The 12,340-nt window shown below is 48.7% G+C and overlaps 1 long non-coding RNA gene across 2 annotated transcripts; it reads right to left on the minus strand.

The window, feature by feature from the left end:
- Positions 1-4,647: 4,647 nt before the first annotated feature.
- Positions 4,648-7,931, minus strand: LOC143272009 (uncharacterized). Of its 2 annotated transcripts, none has more exons than XR_013049373.1 (3): positions 7,716-7,931; positions 6,122-6,251; positions 4,648-5,253 (listed from the first exon to the last, which is right to left on the minus strand). It is a non-coding gene; the product is annotated as an uncharacterized LOC143272009 (long non-coding RNA). The 2 variants fall into 2 exon arrangements; XR_013049374.1 differs by lacking the exon at positions 7,716-7,931 and adding an exon at positions 6,577-6,752.
- Positions 7,932-12,340: the final 4,409 nt, after the last annotated feature.

Raw genomic sequence — 12,340 nt, forward strand, 5'->3', positions numbered from 1 at the left:
CCCAGCTCATGAGATGCTGCTGCCGACAGTTAGGGTGGGTATTCCCACCTCAGTTACCCTGTAGAAATTCCCTCACAGACACGCCCAGAGGTATCTCCTAGGTGACTCCAAATCCTATCTGACTGATGAAGATGAACTCCACGTGTGCTGATCTCACCAGTGGCCCCCAGAGCAGTGAGAATGATGCCAGACAATTGCCTGCCACAGCACGACAGATCTCAGACATGAAGTGAAAGAGCAGCCTCACAGAAGAGGCCCATCCGAGACTCGATGCACCTAGGACGGGATGGGTCCGGATGAGCACGGGAGGGTTTCTGCTTCTTCACTGGGCTGCTGACATGCACCTCCATCCACTTTGTGAAGATCTGCTGATGGCTGAGGAGACAGCTCAGTTGGTAAAGCGCCATGCGGGCATGTGGGTCTGAGTTCAGATCCACTGCACCCACACAAAAGCTGGGTGCAGTGGCACACACCAGTAATCCGGCATTGGGGAGGTGGAGGCAGGAAGATCACCGGGCTTGGTGGGTAGCCAGTCTAGCCAGTGGGTGAGATCAAAGTTTAGAGAGGGTCCCTGCCTCAAAATGAATAAATAAACAAGTAGATAAATATAAAAATGAGGAAAACATTTGATATTTACCTCTGACCCCCACAGGGGTGTACACACCTACATACACAAAATTTCTTAAAAAAGAATTTTCTGGAGTGCACATTGTAACCTGTGTTTTCTTTATTTTAACGTGTGTTTTTTTGCCTGCAATGTATTTGTGTGCTATGTGTGTGCAGCGCCCATGAAGGCTAGAGGACGGTGTCGAATCCCTGGGACTGGAGCTGCAGACCTTTGTGAACTGTCTTGTGGTGGTTTTAACTGCTGAGCAATTGCTCCAGCACCTTGTGTGCGTGTTTCTCAGTGCAAAATATAACATTTTTAAAAGGTTTGTGAAATTTGCAGGAAAATGGATGGACCTAGAAAGCACAATATTAAGTAAGGTGACCCGAAAGAAAGAACAAAAAACAAAATCAAAAACATGTTCTCCTTCGTTTGGGTATCCCAGCTAATAGTGTAAGCAGGTGAGAGTGTGGGTAAAGCCTAACCCTTAGAGAGGAGAGAGCAAGACAGAGACAGAGACAGAGACAGAGACAGAGACAGACAGAGAGAGATGAGAGAGAGAGAAGAGAGATGAGAGAGAGAGAGAGAGAGAGAGAGAGAGAGAGAGAGAGAGAGAGAGAGAGAGAGAGAGAGAGAGAGATGATAAGGGAGGACAGAGTGCAGACAAGAGGACAGATAAGTCAGGAAAGAGAATATAGAGGGAACTTTTCCCCTAGTAGTTGGGGCTTGTTTGTTTTTCCTGGTAGATCTGTGGATTTAGTTTTCTGTGTATTGAAGTAGCAAGAAGTTTCTGCATCCCAAAAAAATCCAGCTTTCCTCCAAGGTCTTGGCTGTGGCAGTTGGACCCCTCACAAAGTGAGCTGTGACAGATCCAAGCACATCTTGCTCAATAATACACTTAGAAAAGACAACGTGAAGCCGGGTGGTGGTACACGCCTTTAATCCCAGCACTTGGGAGGCAGAGGCAGGTGGATCTCTGTGAGTTCAAGGCCAGCCTGGTCTACAGAGTGAGTTCCAGGACAGCCAGGGCTACACAGAGAAACCCTGTCTCCAAAAACAACAAAACAAAACAACAAGACAATGTGCTACTGGTATATTGGTTTTGGGGGATAGGGTTTTTGTAATCTGAAATTTTCTTTTTTTTTTTCCTTCTATTTAAAACAATATCAAATCCTTCTGTTAGGGAGTTATTTAATATTTAAGCTGTATTGCCATACGTAAAATAAAGTACTTTAAAAAATATATTCTTTCATACAATATATCCCAATGCAGTCTCCTCTTAAAGTATGGTTTTTAAAGTTTTTTTATTTCTTATTTTTTTTTTTTTTTGTTTTTAGAGAAAGGGTTTCTCTGTGTAGCCCCGATGTCCTGGAACTCTCTCTGTAGACCAGGCTGGCCTGGAACTCAGAGATCTGCCTGCCTCTGCTTCCCAATGCTGGGATTAAAGGTGTGTGCCACCACAGCCTGGCAAAATATTTTTTCTTAAATAAAAAGGTGTATTTTTCTTTCTTTTTTCTTTTCTTCCTTCCTTCCTTCCTTCCTTCCTTCCTTCCCTCCCTCCCTCCCTCCCTCCCTCTCTCCCTCCTTTCCTTCCTTCCTTCCTTCCTTCCTTCCTTCCTTCCTTCCTTCCTTCCTTCCTTCCTTCTTTCTTTCTTTCTTTCTTTCTTTCTTTCTTTCTTTCTTTCTTTCTTTCTTTCTTTCTTTCTTGGCTAGGGCTGGGATAAGTTCTTGTTTATCATCTGTAAGACAGAGGCAGGATGATCAGGAATGTGAGAGGTTAGCCTGGACTATGTGCAACTTGTCTCAAAAAAACAAAATAAAAAAAGTTTAGCTTTTAAGAGTGTGAGTTGCAGAGATGGCTAAGCCATTAGAAACCCTTGTTTTTTCGAGGACTTGGGTTCAGTTTCCAACACCCACCCCAGACTGCTCACAACCACCAGGAACTCCATTTCTAGGGGATCTAGCTCCTTCTTCTGGCTTTCATGAGAACTGCACCCATGTGTGCTCTCACACACATTTTAAAGAACAGGGCTGGGAGTGGGGGTGTACGTCCCAGCACATTCCCTCAGTGGCTCATCACCTTGGTTTTGAGGCAGGGTCTCTCACTGAACCTGGAGCTCACTTGGTAGGCTGGCTGGGCTCCTCAGCACTAGGTTAAAGATGCACACTGCCACAGCCAATGTTTTCATGGGTGTTGGGGATCCGAATGTGGGTCCTCATGCTGGTGAGGCAAACATATTGCCCACGGAACCATCTCCTCAACACCATGGTGCTCACACTTGTTATAAAGCACTTCTCTCTGCCTGTACCCTAGGACCTGCCTAACGCGAACATCCATGCTGATACATCCTTCAAAATTTCACTGTAATGCCATGTGACTAGAGCGGCCCAGATAATTAAGTTGTCCCCCCGGGGGGTGATGCCAGTCATTTCATTTTGGAAGACCGTTGTAACCACTGTCATGTTGGCCATCTTTATATACATACAGGCTTCTGACTTGCATGTAGACTCCCAGGAATGGAATTCGGTGCATTTAAGGACATGAACATTTTTCCTTTGTGTGACATGGACTGCCATATTGCTCTCTGAAAGGACAGTAACCTCCCCAGTGAACATTTTGTAAAGAAGCCATCTCTTTGGCCCCCACTTTAGCTTTCTCAGAGAACTTCTGTTCATACATGAAGGAAATTGTCACAGAAGAGAGGCAGGCAGATCTTTGTGAGTTTTGAGGTCAACCTAGTCTACATGGTGATTTCTAGGCCACCCAGAGCTACCCTATCTCAGAAACAAACAAGCAAAATGAACAAAACAAAACAAAACAAACAAAAACACTGAAATCAAATTTGAGAATCAGAGAAGCCGGCCCTCCCTGCCCTTGGGAGCCCAGCTGCTGGGCTTCTAGGGAGTGTCAGGTCACTGACCTCTGGCCAGGCATCTCTGCAGCAGCCAGAGCTACACCCACCGTTTTGTCCACACACCTGGCCCTGCTCTTGCACAAGGCTTCCCCTCTAGTAGTCCCCCTCCCCCCACCAGTTACGCTTCCCCTCTCCGACTGGGTAACAGCTGAGGAGGGGCATGTGCAGGGCCCAGGACTGGACTGGTGCTCAGAGCCCTTCCTGGTTACCAGGAAAGGGCTTTGGTCCTGGGGTTGCTATGTGGGGAGAAGGTGACCTGGAGATGGCAGTGGCCATTTACTGTGCTCATGGCAGGTGCACTCACTCCATCAAGCTGTGGGCAAATTCAGCCCATATTCCTCTCATCAAATCTTAGTCCTGGGAGCAAGACTGACTAGCAGAATAAGAGGAATGCTCTCTTGAATTTATTCATTTGATTTAGAGGCTTTTGACACTGTAAAACCCAGGTTATGCACATCTTCGTTTATTGTAATTTGTAAGTCAGCTGACATTCTGGCCTGAGAATGAGGGACACAGCATGTGTGGTGGTGTGAGGGATGGGACCCAGAGCCTCTCCCGGTTAGACAGACTCTCTCACACTAAGCCACCTCTAGCCCTTCAGTGGGAAGATCTAGGGGGGACTCTACCACTGAGGCAAACCTAAGCTCCTCACTGGAGGAGCAAGTGCTCTAAATTGTTGATCCATCTCTCTCAGCCCAGACCTTGAACTTTCAATCCTTTTCCTCATCTTTAGTCACTGAGATGACAGACCTGTGCCACCAGGCCTGGTGAGGGACATATTCATGATCATAACACTCAGCTGCCTGCCTGATGCTGCCATTCCTGAAGCTGATCATAGTCTAGAGAGTTTCAGTTACTTGAGTCGAGAAATATGCACTGTCTTTAACCTACAGCAGTGAGCACTGGGTTTCTGTGGCTCACAGTGTGACAGAAGGGAATGCTGTTATAGGACACACACACACAGACACACAGACACACGCACGCACACACGCACGCACGCGTCTACCCATGTTGCACACCACCCTCTTGTCCCCCTCCCCTCTCTGTCCGTTGGCCCAGAGTCCCACAATGTAAGGGCTATGACAGCAGCATTGTGCATTTGAATGGAGACTGCATTTACGTGAATTTAGAGGATCTTGCTCCATGAAGTGGAGAAGGACGTATTTTATTATTTATTTATTTAAAGTCAGTTGGTGACAGCGCATCACCATGTGGTCTAGACTGCCTCTAATTTACGATGTTCTTCCTCCACCTCCCGAGTGCTGGGATGCCAACAGTGTATCCTGACCCTGGCTCAAGCAGGTGTGGCTGGTGACTACTTCTTCCTACCCTGAGCAGACAGACATGTCCTCAGGGAAATCTGAGCAGTGATGCTCACGGCAGCATTATTCGTCATTGGTAGGAAACCCTGACGAAGTCCAGCAAGAGAAGACGGAAAAACCAAATCCAAACACAAAGGGTTTCTGGGATACCACTGCCATTTCTTACAAGGTAGAGGACAATAACCTTTAATACATCTGGTTGCGTTTCTTTTCTTCTTTCTCTTCTTCCTCCTCCTCCTCCTCCTCTTCTCTTTTCAAGACAAGGTTTCTCTGTGTAGCTCTGGCTGTCCTGGAACTTGGTCTGTAGCCCAGGCTGGCCTCAAACTCACAGTGATTCGCCTGCCTCTGTCTCTGGAGTGGTGGAATTATAGGCGTGCACCACTACATCTGGCTTCACCTGGATGCATTTCTAAAACAAAATGTAGAGCTAAAAATGCAAGCTGCAGAACAATGTGTACAGTGAGACTTTGTTCACATTAAACACTCACAAGCTGGCCCAAACAATAGTAGTCATTTACTCTATGATACTAGGCATTGGAGATATAGGTATATAGATATGGATATATATCTAATATACACACACTAGGACAATCCATTATTACTTGAACACATTTTGCATGGAAATATATGTATAAAACATAATGTAGGTGAGAGACCCCCACCCCAGTTCCCCCTAAGGCCCGGAGAGCTGAGCAAAGGGACATCTTAAAATAGCCAGAACCAAGTCAGTTCCCCATTCCCAGACAGGGTGAAGTCAGAAGTTTTAAAAGTACAAAATCAGACTATCTGGTGGTAGCTAACCACAAGACAGCCCCCTCCCCTGAGATAACATGACCAAATTTTGGAGATGGGCTGTAAAACTCCTGACAGAGCAAAAAATAAGATAAAAGTCCAAACTCAGGAAAACTGGACCAATCAAGGGTGGGCCCGTACTAACCCCCTCCTCTCTGAAGAATTTTGCGGGTTTTGCCTTCAAAAGCTAATCTCCCCAAGAAAGAGGAACTCTCCTTCCTGCCTCGCTGTGCCGGGCACTGCGGACGAGGGTTCCTTGCTAGCTCGTATTGCGCCAAGAAGTAAACCTTGCTATTGCATTCTGGATATATCTAGTCTCCTGGTGGTCTCTTTGGGGGTCCTTATCTGGGCATAACAGTAGGCTTTTCCCCCTGTAGACATTGACCCCTGGCCTCCACAGTTCATCCACCCACCCACCCACTCATACGCCACACATACAATTTAGAGACTAATATTTAGAAAGATATACTTGCAAAGCCACTTACCAAAGTCTAGATCCAGCCAACACCTCTACCAGCCTTTGGAAGAATGGAGGACTTGACTAAGGGAGGGTCTTTCACCCAGAGGTCGGCTGTTCTGGTCTAGCGAGACAGCTTGACCCAGGTATCCCCTCTCCTGGGTATGGGGAACACAAGCAGCCATTAAGTCTTCCTAGCTTTTTTGTGGGTTCTGGGGCTCCAAACTCTGGTCCTCACACTTGCACAAGTACTTGATCCACTGAGCCATGACTACATGCCAGGTTTTGAGGCCACAAACAATCACCAACTGAAGGTATAGCCATTGCTCCCCCAGTTGAGTGTGAACTCTGCCTTGGGTGGCAACAAAACCCTTCCTTGGCTTTATCCCCCACCCTCTAAGATTCCACTGAGTCCTCATCCTTCCCCGCCCTCTCCGCTTGCTCTTTGCCTCTAGCCCCGTCGCCTGTTGCCTCCGTTCTTACCACCGCCACCTTCTCTGTTTTCGCCACTCCTTTCTGTGTTCTTTCTGCCCCCTCATCTCTCTGTTATTGTCTCTGGGACTGTCTTCTCTGTCTCTGGGACTGTGTCTTCTCTGTCTCTGGGACTGTCTTCTCTGTCTCTGGGACTTGCACCTTCCCCTCTCTCTGTTCCCTTTATCTCTGCTCCCTTTATCTCTGCCCCCTTTATCATCTCTGCCTCCTTTATCTCCGCCCCCTCTATCCCCACCCCCTCTATCCCGGCCCCCTCTATCTCCGCCCCTCTATCCCCGCCCCCTCTATCCTCGCCCCCTCTACCTCTGTCTCTTGTGTCATTGTCCCCTCTCCGCCCCATGACACTGGTCTATTTGTGGTACTTGTGCTCCTCTGACACTATTCTTAGACCTCTTGGTCTCTGCCTTGGCCTGGGAAGCGTGGTTGCAGTGGGTCCGCTGTTGTTCCTGTTCCCTCTGCCTCTACCTCTCCTTGTCATCACCATGTGACTCCATCCTCTCGTCCTGACCCTGTTCTTAGCCGCCGCCTCAGTGCCCTCCTTCTGTGATGGGACTCCAGCTCTGGCCCTTCCATCTTCCTAAGCCTTTCTCCGTACAGCCCATATCTCCCGGCCTCTGGCGCCTCCCCATCAATGTCTCCCTATCACCTCCTGCTTCTCCTTGGTTTATTTGCTTTGAGTTCCTGTGAGCTGTGTCCCTGGATAGCTGTTTCCCTCAGTCTGCCTTGTGGTCTCTCTTTGCGCTTCTGTGCCGCAATGGGACTTTTGAAAGGCCATCTGCTTTCCGTCAGGCAGTTGGTCTGGCTGTCCTTGTCTCGCCTCTCACCTCGGCTCACATACTTTCCCGCCTTTGGTCTCCAACAAGCACATGGGAGCATGGGCGCATGCGCGACAGCCCTGCGTTTTCTGGGGCGAGGGAAAGCTCAGGTGTTTCTGCTAGCGGCCTTGGCAACTACTGACGTCACTGGAGATAGGCCCCGCTTATTGGCTGTCTTCCACTAGGGAGGTGGCCGTGCGTTGCCAAGAGCCTGGCGCTTGCCTAGAACTTTAGACACGTGTGTCGTCATGGCAACTCTTACTAGCCAATCGAAGCCTCGCGCTATTTCCGCTAATCTGATTGGACAACTCTTACCTCCATGCCTGTTTCTGATTGGATGTCAAAGAATTCGGGCGCCTCCTTTCATTTTCCCCTCTCTCCAGGCAGCCCGCACGGGCCGAGTGGAGACGAAAGTGACTAAAGCCTCCAGGGGGTGTGAGGAGCGTCGGCCATGACACCGGAATTCGGCCGAGTCAGCTGACCAGGCCGGCCTTCTCACAAGCACGTCCCGTGCCTCCCGCCAGAGGACACCACAGGACGCTGGTGCCCGCTGTCCTGGCCGCACGCCGAGCTTTGCGGACGCATGCAAAGGGTGTCGTTATTATTATCTCTGCTAGCCATGTGACCCGGTGTGCGCTCCGAGTAGACACATCAACTTGGACCTAGGTCCAGGTCTGTCGTGGCCTAACAGCGGTTATCTGTGATTTTCTTTTCCATTCACTGATTTTTAAAATGACCAGTTGTAGGCAAAATCTAGCGAAAATACAGAAAGTTTAATTCACCCCTCACCAGCTCCCTCCCCAACTATTATTCTGCTATTATCAATATGTTCACAGCAGTATGAGACATTTGTTTCAACTGGTAAGGCCATACTAACAGTGATGTGCTGGGCAGTCTCAGTCAGTTTGACAGGATCTAGAATCACCATGGAAACCAGCCCCTAGCCATGCCTGTGAGGGGTTAGACCCTGGCCACGCCCTGATTGGGTTGTTTGAGGTGAAAGACCCACCCTAGCTGTGGAAGGTGTGGCCTTGTTGGGGGAGGCGTGACCTTGTTGGAGGAGGTGGAGCCTTGTTGGTGGAGGTGTGGCCTTGTCAGAGGAGGTTCTGTGGCTTTGGGCTTTGAGGCCAGTCTCTCCCTCGTTCTCTGCCTGCTCTCTGTGGATCAGGATTTCAAGCTCTCAGCTACTGCTCCAGCACTATGTCTGTCTGCTTACCTCCATGATGATCATGGACTAGCCCTCAAAATCTGTAAGCAAGCCCCCAATTAAATGCTTTCCTTTACAAGAGTTGCCTTGGGCATTACATTCTCCTGGGTGGCAGGAGGGGTTTATTGTTTTAATTTGCAATTCGCTGATGACATACAGTATTGAGCATATTTCTATGTACTTAATATGTTTAATATTGTGTGTGTACACATGTGTGAATGTGCACATGCCACAGCACACATGTGGAGGTCAGAGGACAATTTGCAGGAGACAGTTCTCTCCTTTCACTATGTAGATTATGGAGATCAAATTCGGTTCATCAGACTGACCTTGAACTCACAGATATCTGCCTGCCTCTGCCATCGGAGTGCTGGAATTAAGGTGTGTAGCACCATCACACCTGGATCTCCACCTTGGCTTTTTTTTGGGGGGGGGGGGCAGGGTTTCTTACTGAATCTTGAGCCCCACATTTTAGCTAGACTGGCTGGGAGGTGAGGTTGTGGGGTCCTCCTGTCTCTCCCTCCCCAGCCATGTGAGGCTGCAGGTACACACTACTGCACCCAGGGTGTAGGTAGGAGTTGGGGATCTGAACTCTGGTCCTCAGGCTTGTGCAGCATGCGCTTCGTGCACTGAGCTGTTTCCCAGTCACAACGATTTACGATTTTGATTGTCAACTTGACTGGATTCAGACACACCTAGGGAATTCATAAAACACACCTTTGAGTGTCTGTGAGGATGTCTCCAGAAAGGATTAATGAAAGGGTAGAGATCCACGCCCCTTGGTGTGAGTGGCACTGTCACTATGGGCTGTGGGTCTGGATGGAGCATCCTATGTACAAAAGCATGCTCTCTCTGCGTCCTGGCTTCTGTGATAGAGCAGATTCCCCCACCAAGATGGGCTGAAACCTTTGTAACCATGAGCCCACCCAGACCTTCCTCCCCTTGTCTGATCACAAGTTTTGTCAGAGGCACAGAAAGTGTGCCTGACATTTGTTTGACATGTGTGTATCATCTTTTGTTCATTTGTAAGTTGAGTTATCTAGGTCTTTATTTTTGTTTGGTGTTTTGAGTCTGGTCTCATGTGACCGAGGCTGACTTTGGACTTGCTGTAGAGCTGACGTTGGCCCTGCCCTTCTGTTCCTCTGCCCTCCAGCACCTGACTGCTATGACAACAAGTATGGGCCACTGTGCCTGGCTGGCTTTTCTGAGTTCTTTCTTTCTTTGGAGTTTTCAGAGTTTTTTGTTTTTTGTTTTTTTAATATATTTTAGATAGAAATCTTTTACCTGCTGTGTTTTGCAAAGATTTCTTCACAGTTTGCAACTCTTCGATTCTCTTTGTAAAAATTACACTTCCTTGCTTGGTATGCATGGGCCATAGCACATGTGAGGAGGTCAGAGGATTTGTTGTTGCGAGGACTGGCTCTCTCTGTCCACCATGTGGGTCCCTGGTCAAACTCAGGTCACCGAGCTTGGCAGCAAGTACCTTTATTCACTGAACCATCTCACTGCCCTCTTTTAATCCGTGATTTTCATATCATCCCTTCTCACCCAAATCCACATGCTTTGGGTATGCTCTACCAGAGATGCATGTGTCAGGCCTATTCAATCAGAGTTGTTTTTATCACACTTGACTTCAGGGCGTAGCCTAGAAATGGATCTCAGTGTTCAGTACAGGGATGCCTTCTGTTAGGTGGCTGAATTTGGGGAGCCAGAGATATTTTTTGAAGATTTATGTATGTGCATATGAATGCAGATGCCCACAGAGTCCAGAAGAGGGCATCAGATCCCCTGGAGCTGGAGTTACAGGTGGTTGTGGGCTGCCTGGCAGAGATACTGGAAACCCAAGTCAGATCCTCTGAGAGAGCAGCAAGCACTTTTAACCAGTGAGCCATCTCTCCAGCCCCATAAGTTTGTTAGTGTTCAGACAACCTTAATGAGGTTAGGTCTAACTATAATAAAATGTATAGGTTCTTTTTTCTGAGACAGCATCTCGTGTACTTCATACTGGCTTCAACTTATTATGTAGCCCAGGCTCCTCCTGCCTCAGCCTCCCCAAGTACTGGGATATAGTGTGCACCACCATGTCCAACTCTGATTTTTTCAGAGGTACTTCTGCACCCATGTTCTATTAGTCACAGAAGCTAAAAGGTGAGAGGAAGTAATGTAAGAGTCTTTCAGCTGATAAGTGAGCAGCACTGAGGATATGGTGCAGTGTGGAGGGCTTTGCTAGCATGCACAGAGCCCACAGAGCCCTGGGTTCAGTCTCCAGCTGCAAAAGTGCAACACACCAAAGTACTAGATGAACAAAAGGCTGCACATTTGCAGATAATGGAATACTGGTTCATCTTCAAAAGGTATCTGGCCTGGATATGGTAGCTCATGGCTACAATGTCAGTACTTGGGAAACTAAGGCAGGAGAATCACCATGAGTCCAAGGTCAGCCTGGGAGAGAGGGGAGGGAAGGGGAGGGGAGGAGAGGGGAGGAGAGGAGAGGGGAGGGGAGGGGAGGGGACCCCTGGAGAGAGGAGTGGAAAGGAAGAAAGAAGAGAAAGGGAGAAGAGGGGAAGGGAGAAGAAAGGAGAAGGGAGGGGAGGGGAGGGCAGGATGAAATGAGTTGATGGGTAAAAGCACTAGCTCCCAAGCCTGATGACCCGATGGGTCTGATTCCCTGAGACCCATATGGCGGAAGGAGACAATCAATTGTTGAAGTTTGTCCTCTGACCTCCTCACACAGGCACCTGCACACATGCACATAAAACAAATAATGATTTAAAAATAAACTGAGTTCCCAAGGGAGGAGTCGTGTCACAGTATTACTCAAAAGATGGTCATGTCCTCAGCATCAGAACCAAGACCAGGGCCTTGGCAGATGCAGTTCAGGATCCCCAAGTAAGATCATCCTGGCTTTAGACTGGTCTCCACATCTAATAGCAGGTGTTCTTCTAACAGACGAGCAGAGAGCCTAAGGGAGGAGGGCTAGCTCAGCATGCAGGAGGCTCTGGCTTCCATCCCAACTTCACACACACTGGCATGGTGACATACACCTGTCACCCAGCACTTAGGAGGTAGAGGCTGAAGAATCGGGAACTCAAGGTTATCCTGAGCTACATGATGTGTTCAAGCCATCCTGAGCTATGTGAGATCCTGTCTCAAACGGAACAAACCCAGACAGGGACGGAGGACAGTGCTGTGAGGAGACGCCCGCTACGCAAGGCGGCCTTGCCCACCTCCATCAGTTGCCACGGGACAAGCATGGCTTGGACTCTCCCTCAGCATCATGGGAGGAAGCGACCGGACACATCTTGATTCTGACTTCTGGTCCTGGCAGATAATTTCCTGTGTGCTCAGTCCACCATTTTGCAGTCCTGGCTGTCAGACCAAGAGGGCAGCAGCTCCACAGGTTTCTGTCCCCACGGTGGGAGAATTCGTGGGCGTGTATGCGAAGGCAGGTGTGAATAAGGAGCAAATGGTGGGCTACGTCAGACATACGGAGGCCCCCCTTCCCCTCCATGTACGGTTCTTGCAGGAACATCCATCAATGGCCCCTGTGTTCCTGACAGAGAATTATAAATTTGAGGTGCACTTGCCATAGGGACAAAAAAGGGATGAGGTCTCCTGAGTGTCTGGACCAACGGTGGTGAAGGGAGGAGATGGGGAGTGCCCTACACTTACCAGACTCAAGTTACATGACTTAAGGTGGCCATCCAGCCTAAGCAGGACCAATCGGAAACTT

The sequence above is a fragment of the Peromyscus maniculatus genome, chromosome 1 (assembly GCF_049852395.1).
Source record: "Peromyscus maniculatus bairdii isolate BWxNUB_F1_BW_parent chromosome 1, HU_Pman_BW_mat_3.1, whole genome shotgun sequence".
Taxonomy (NCBI): domain Eukaryota; kingdom Metazoa; phylum Chordata; class Mammalia; order Rodentia; family Cricetidae; genus Peromyscus; species Peromyscus maniculatus.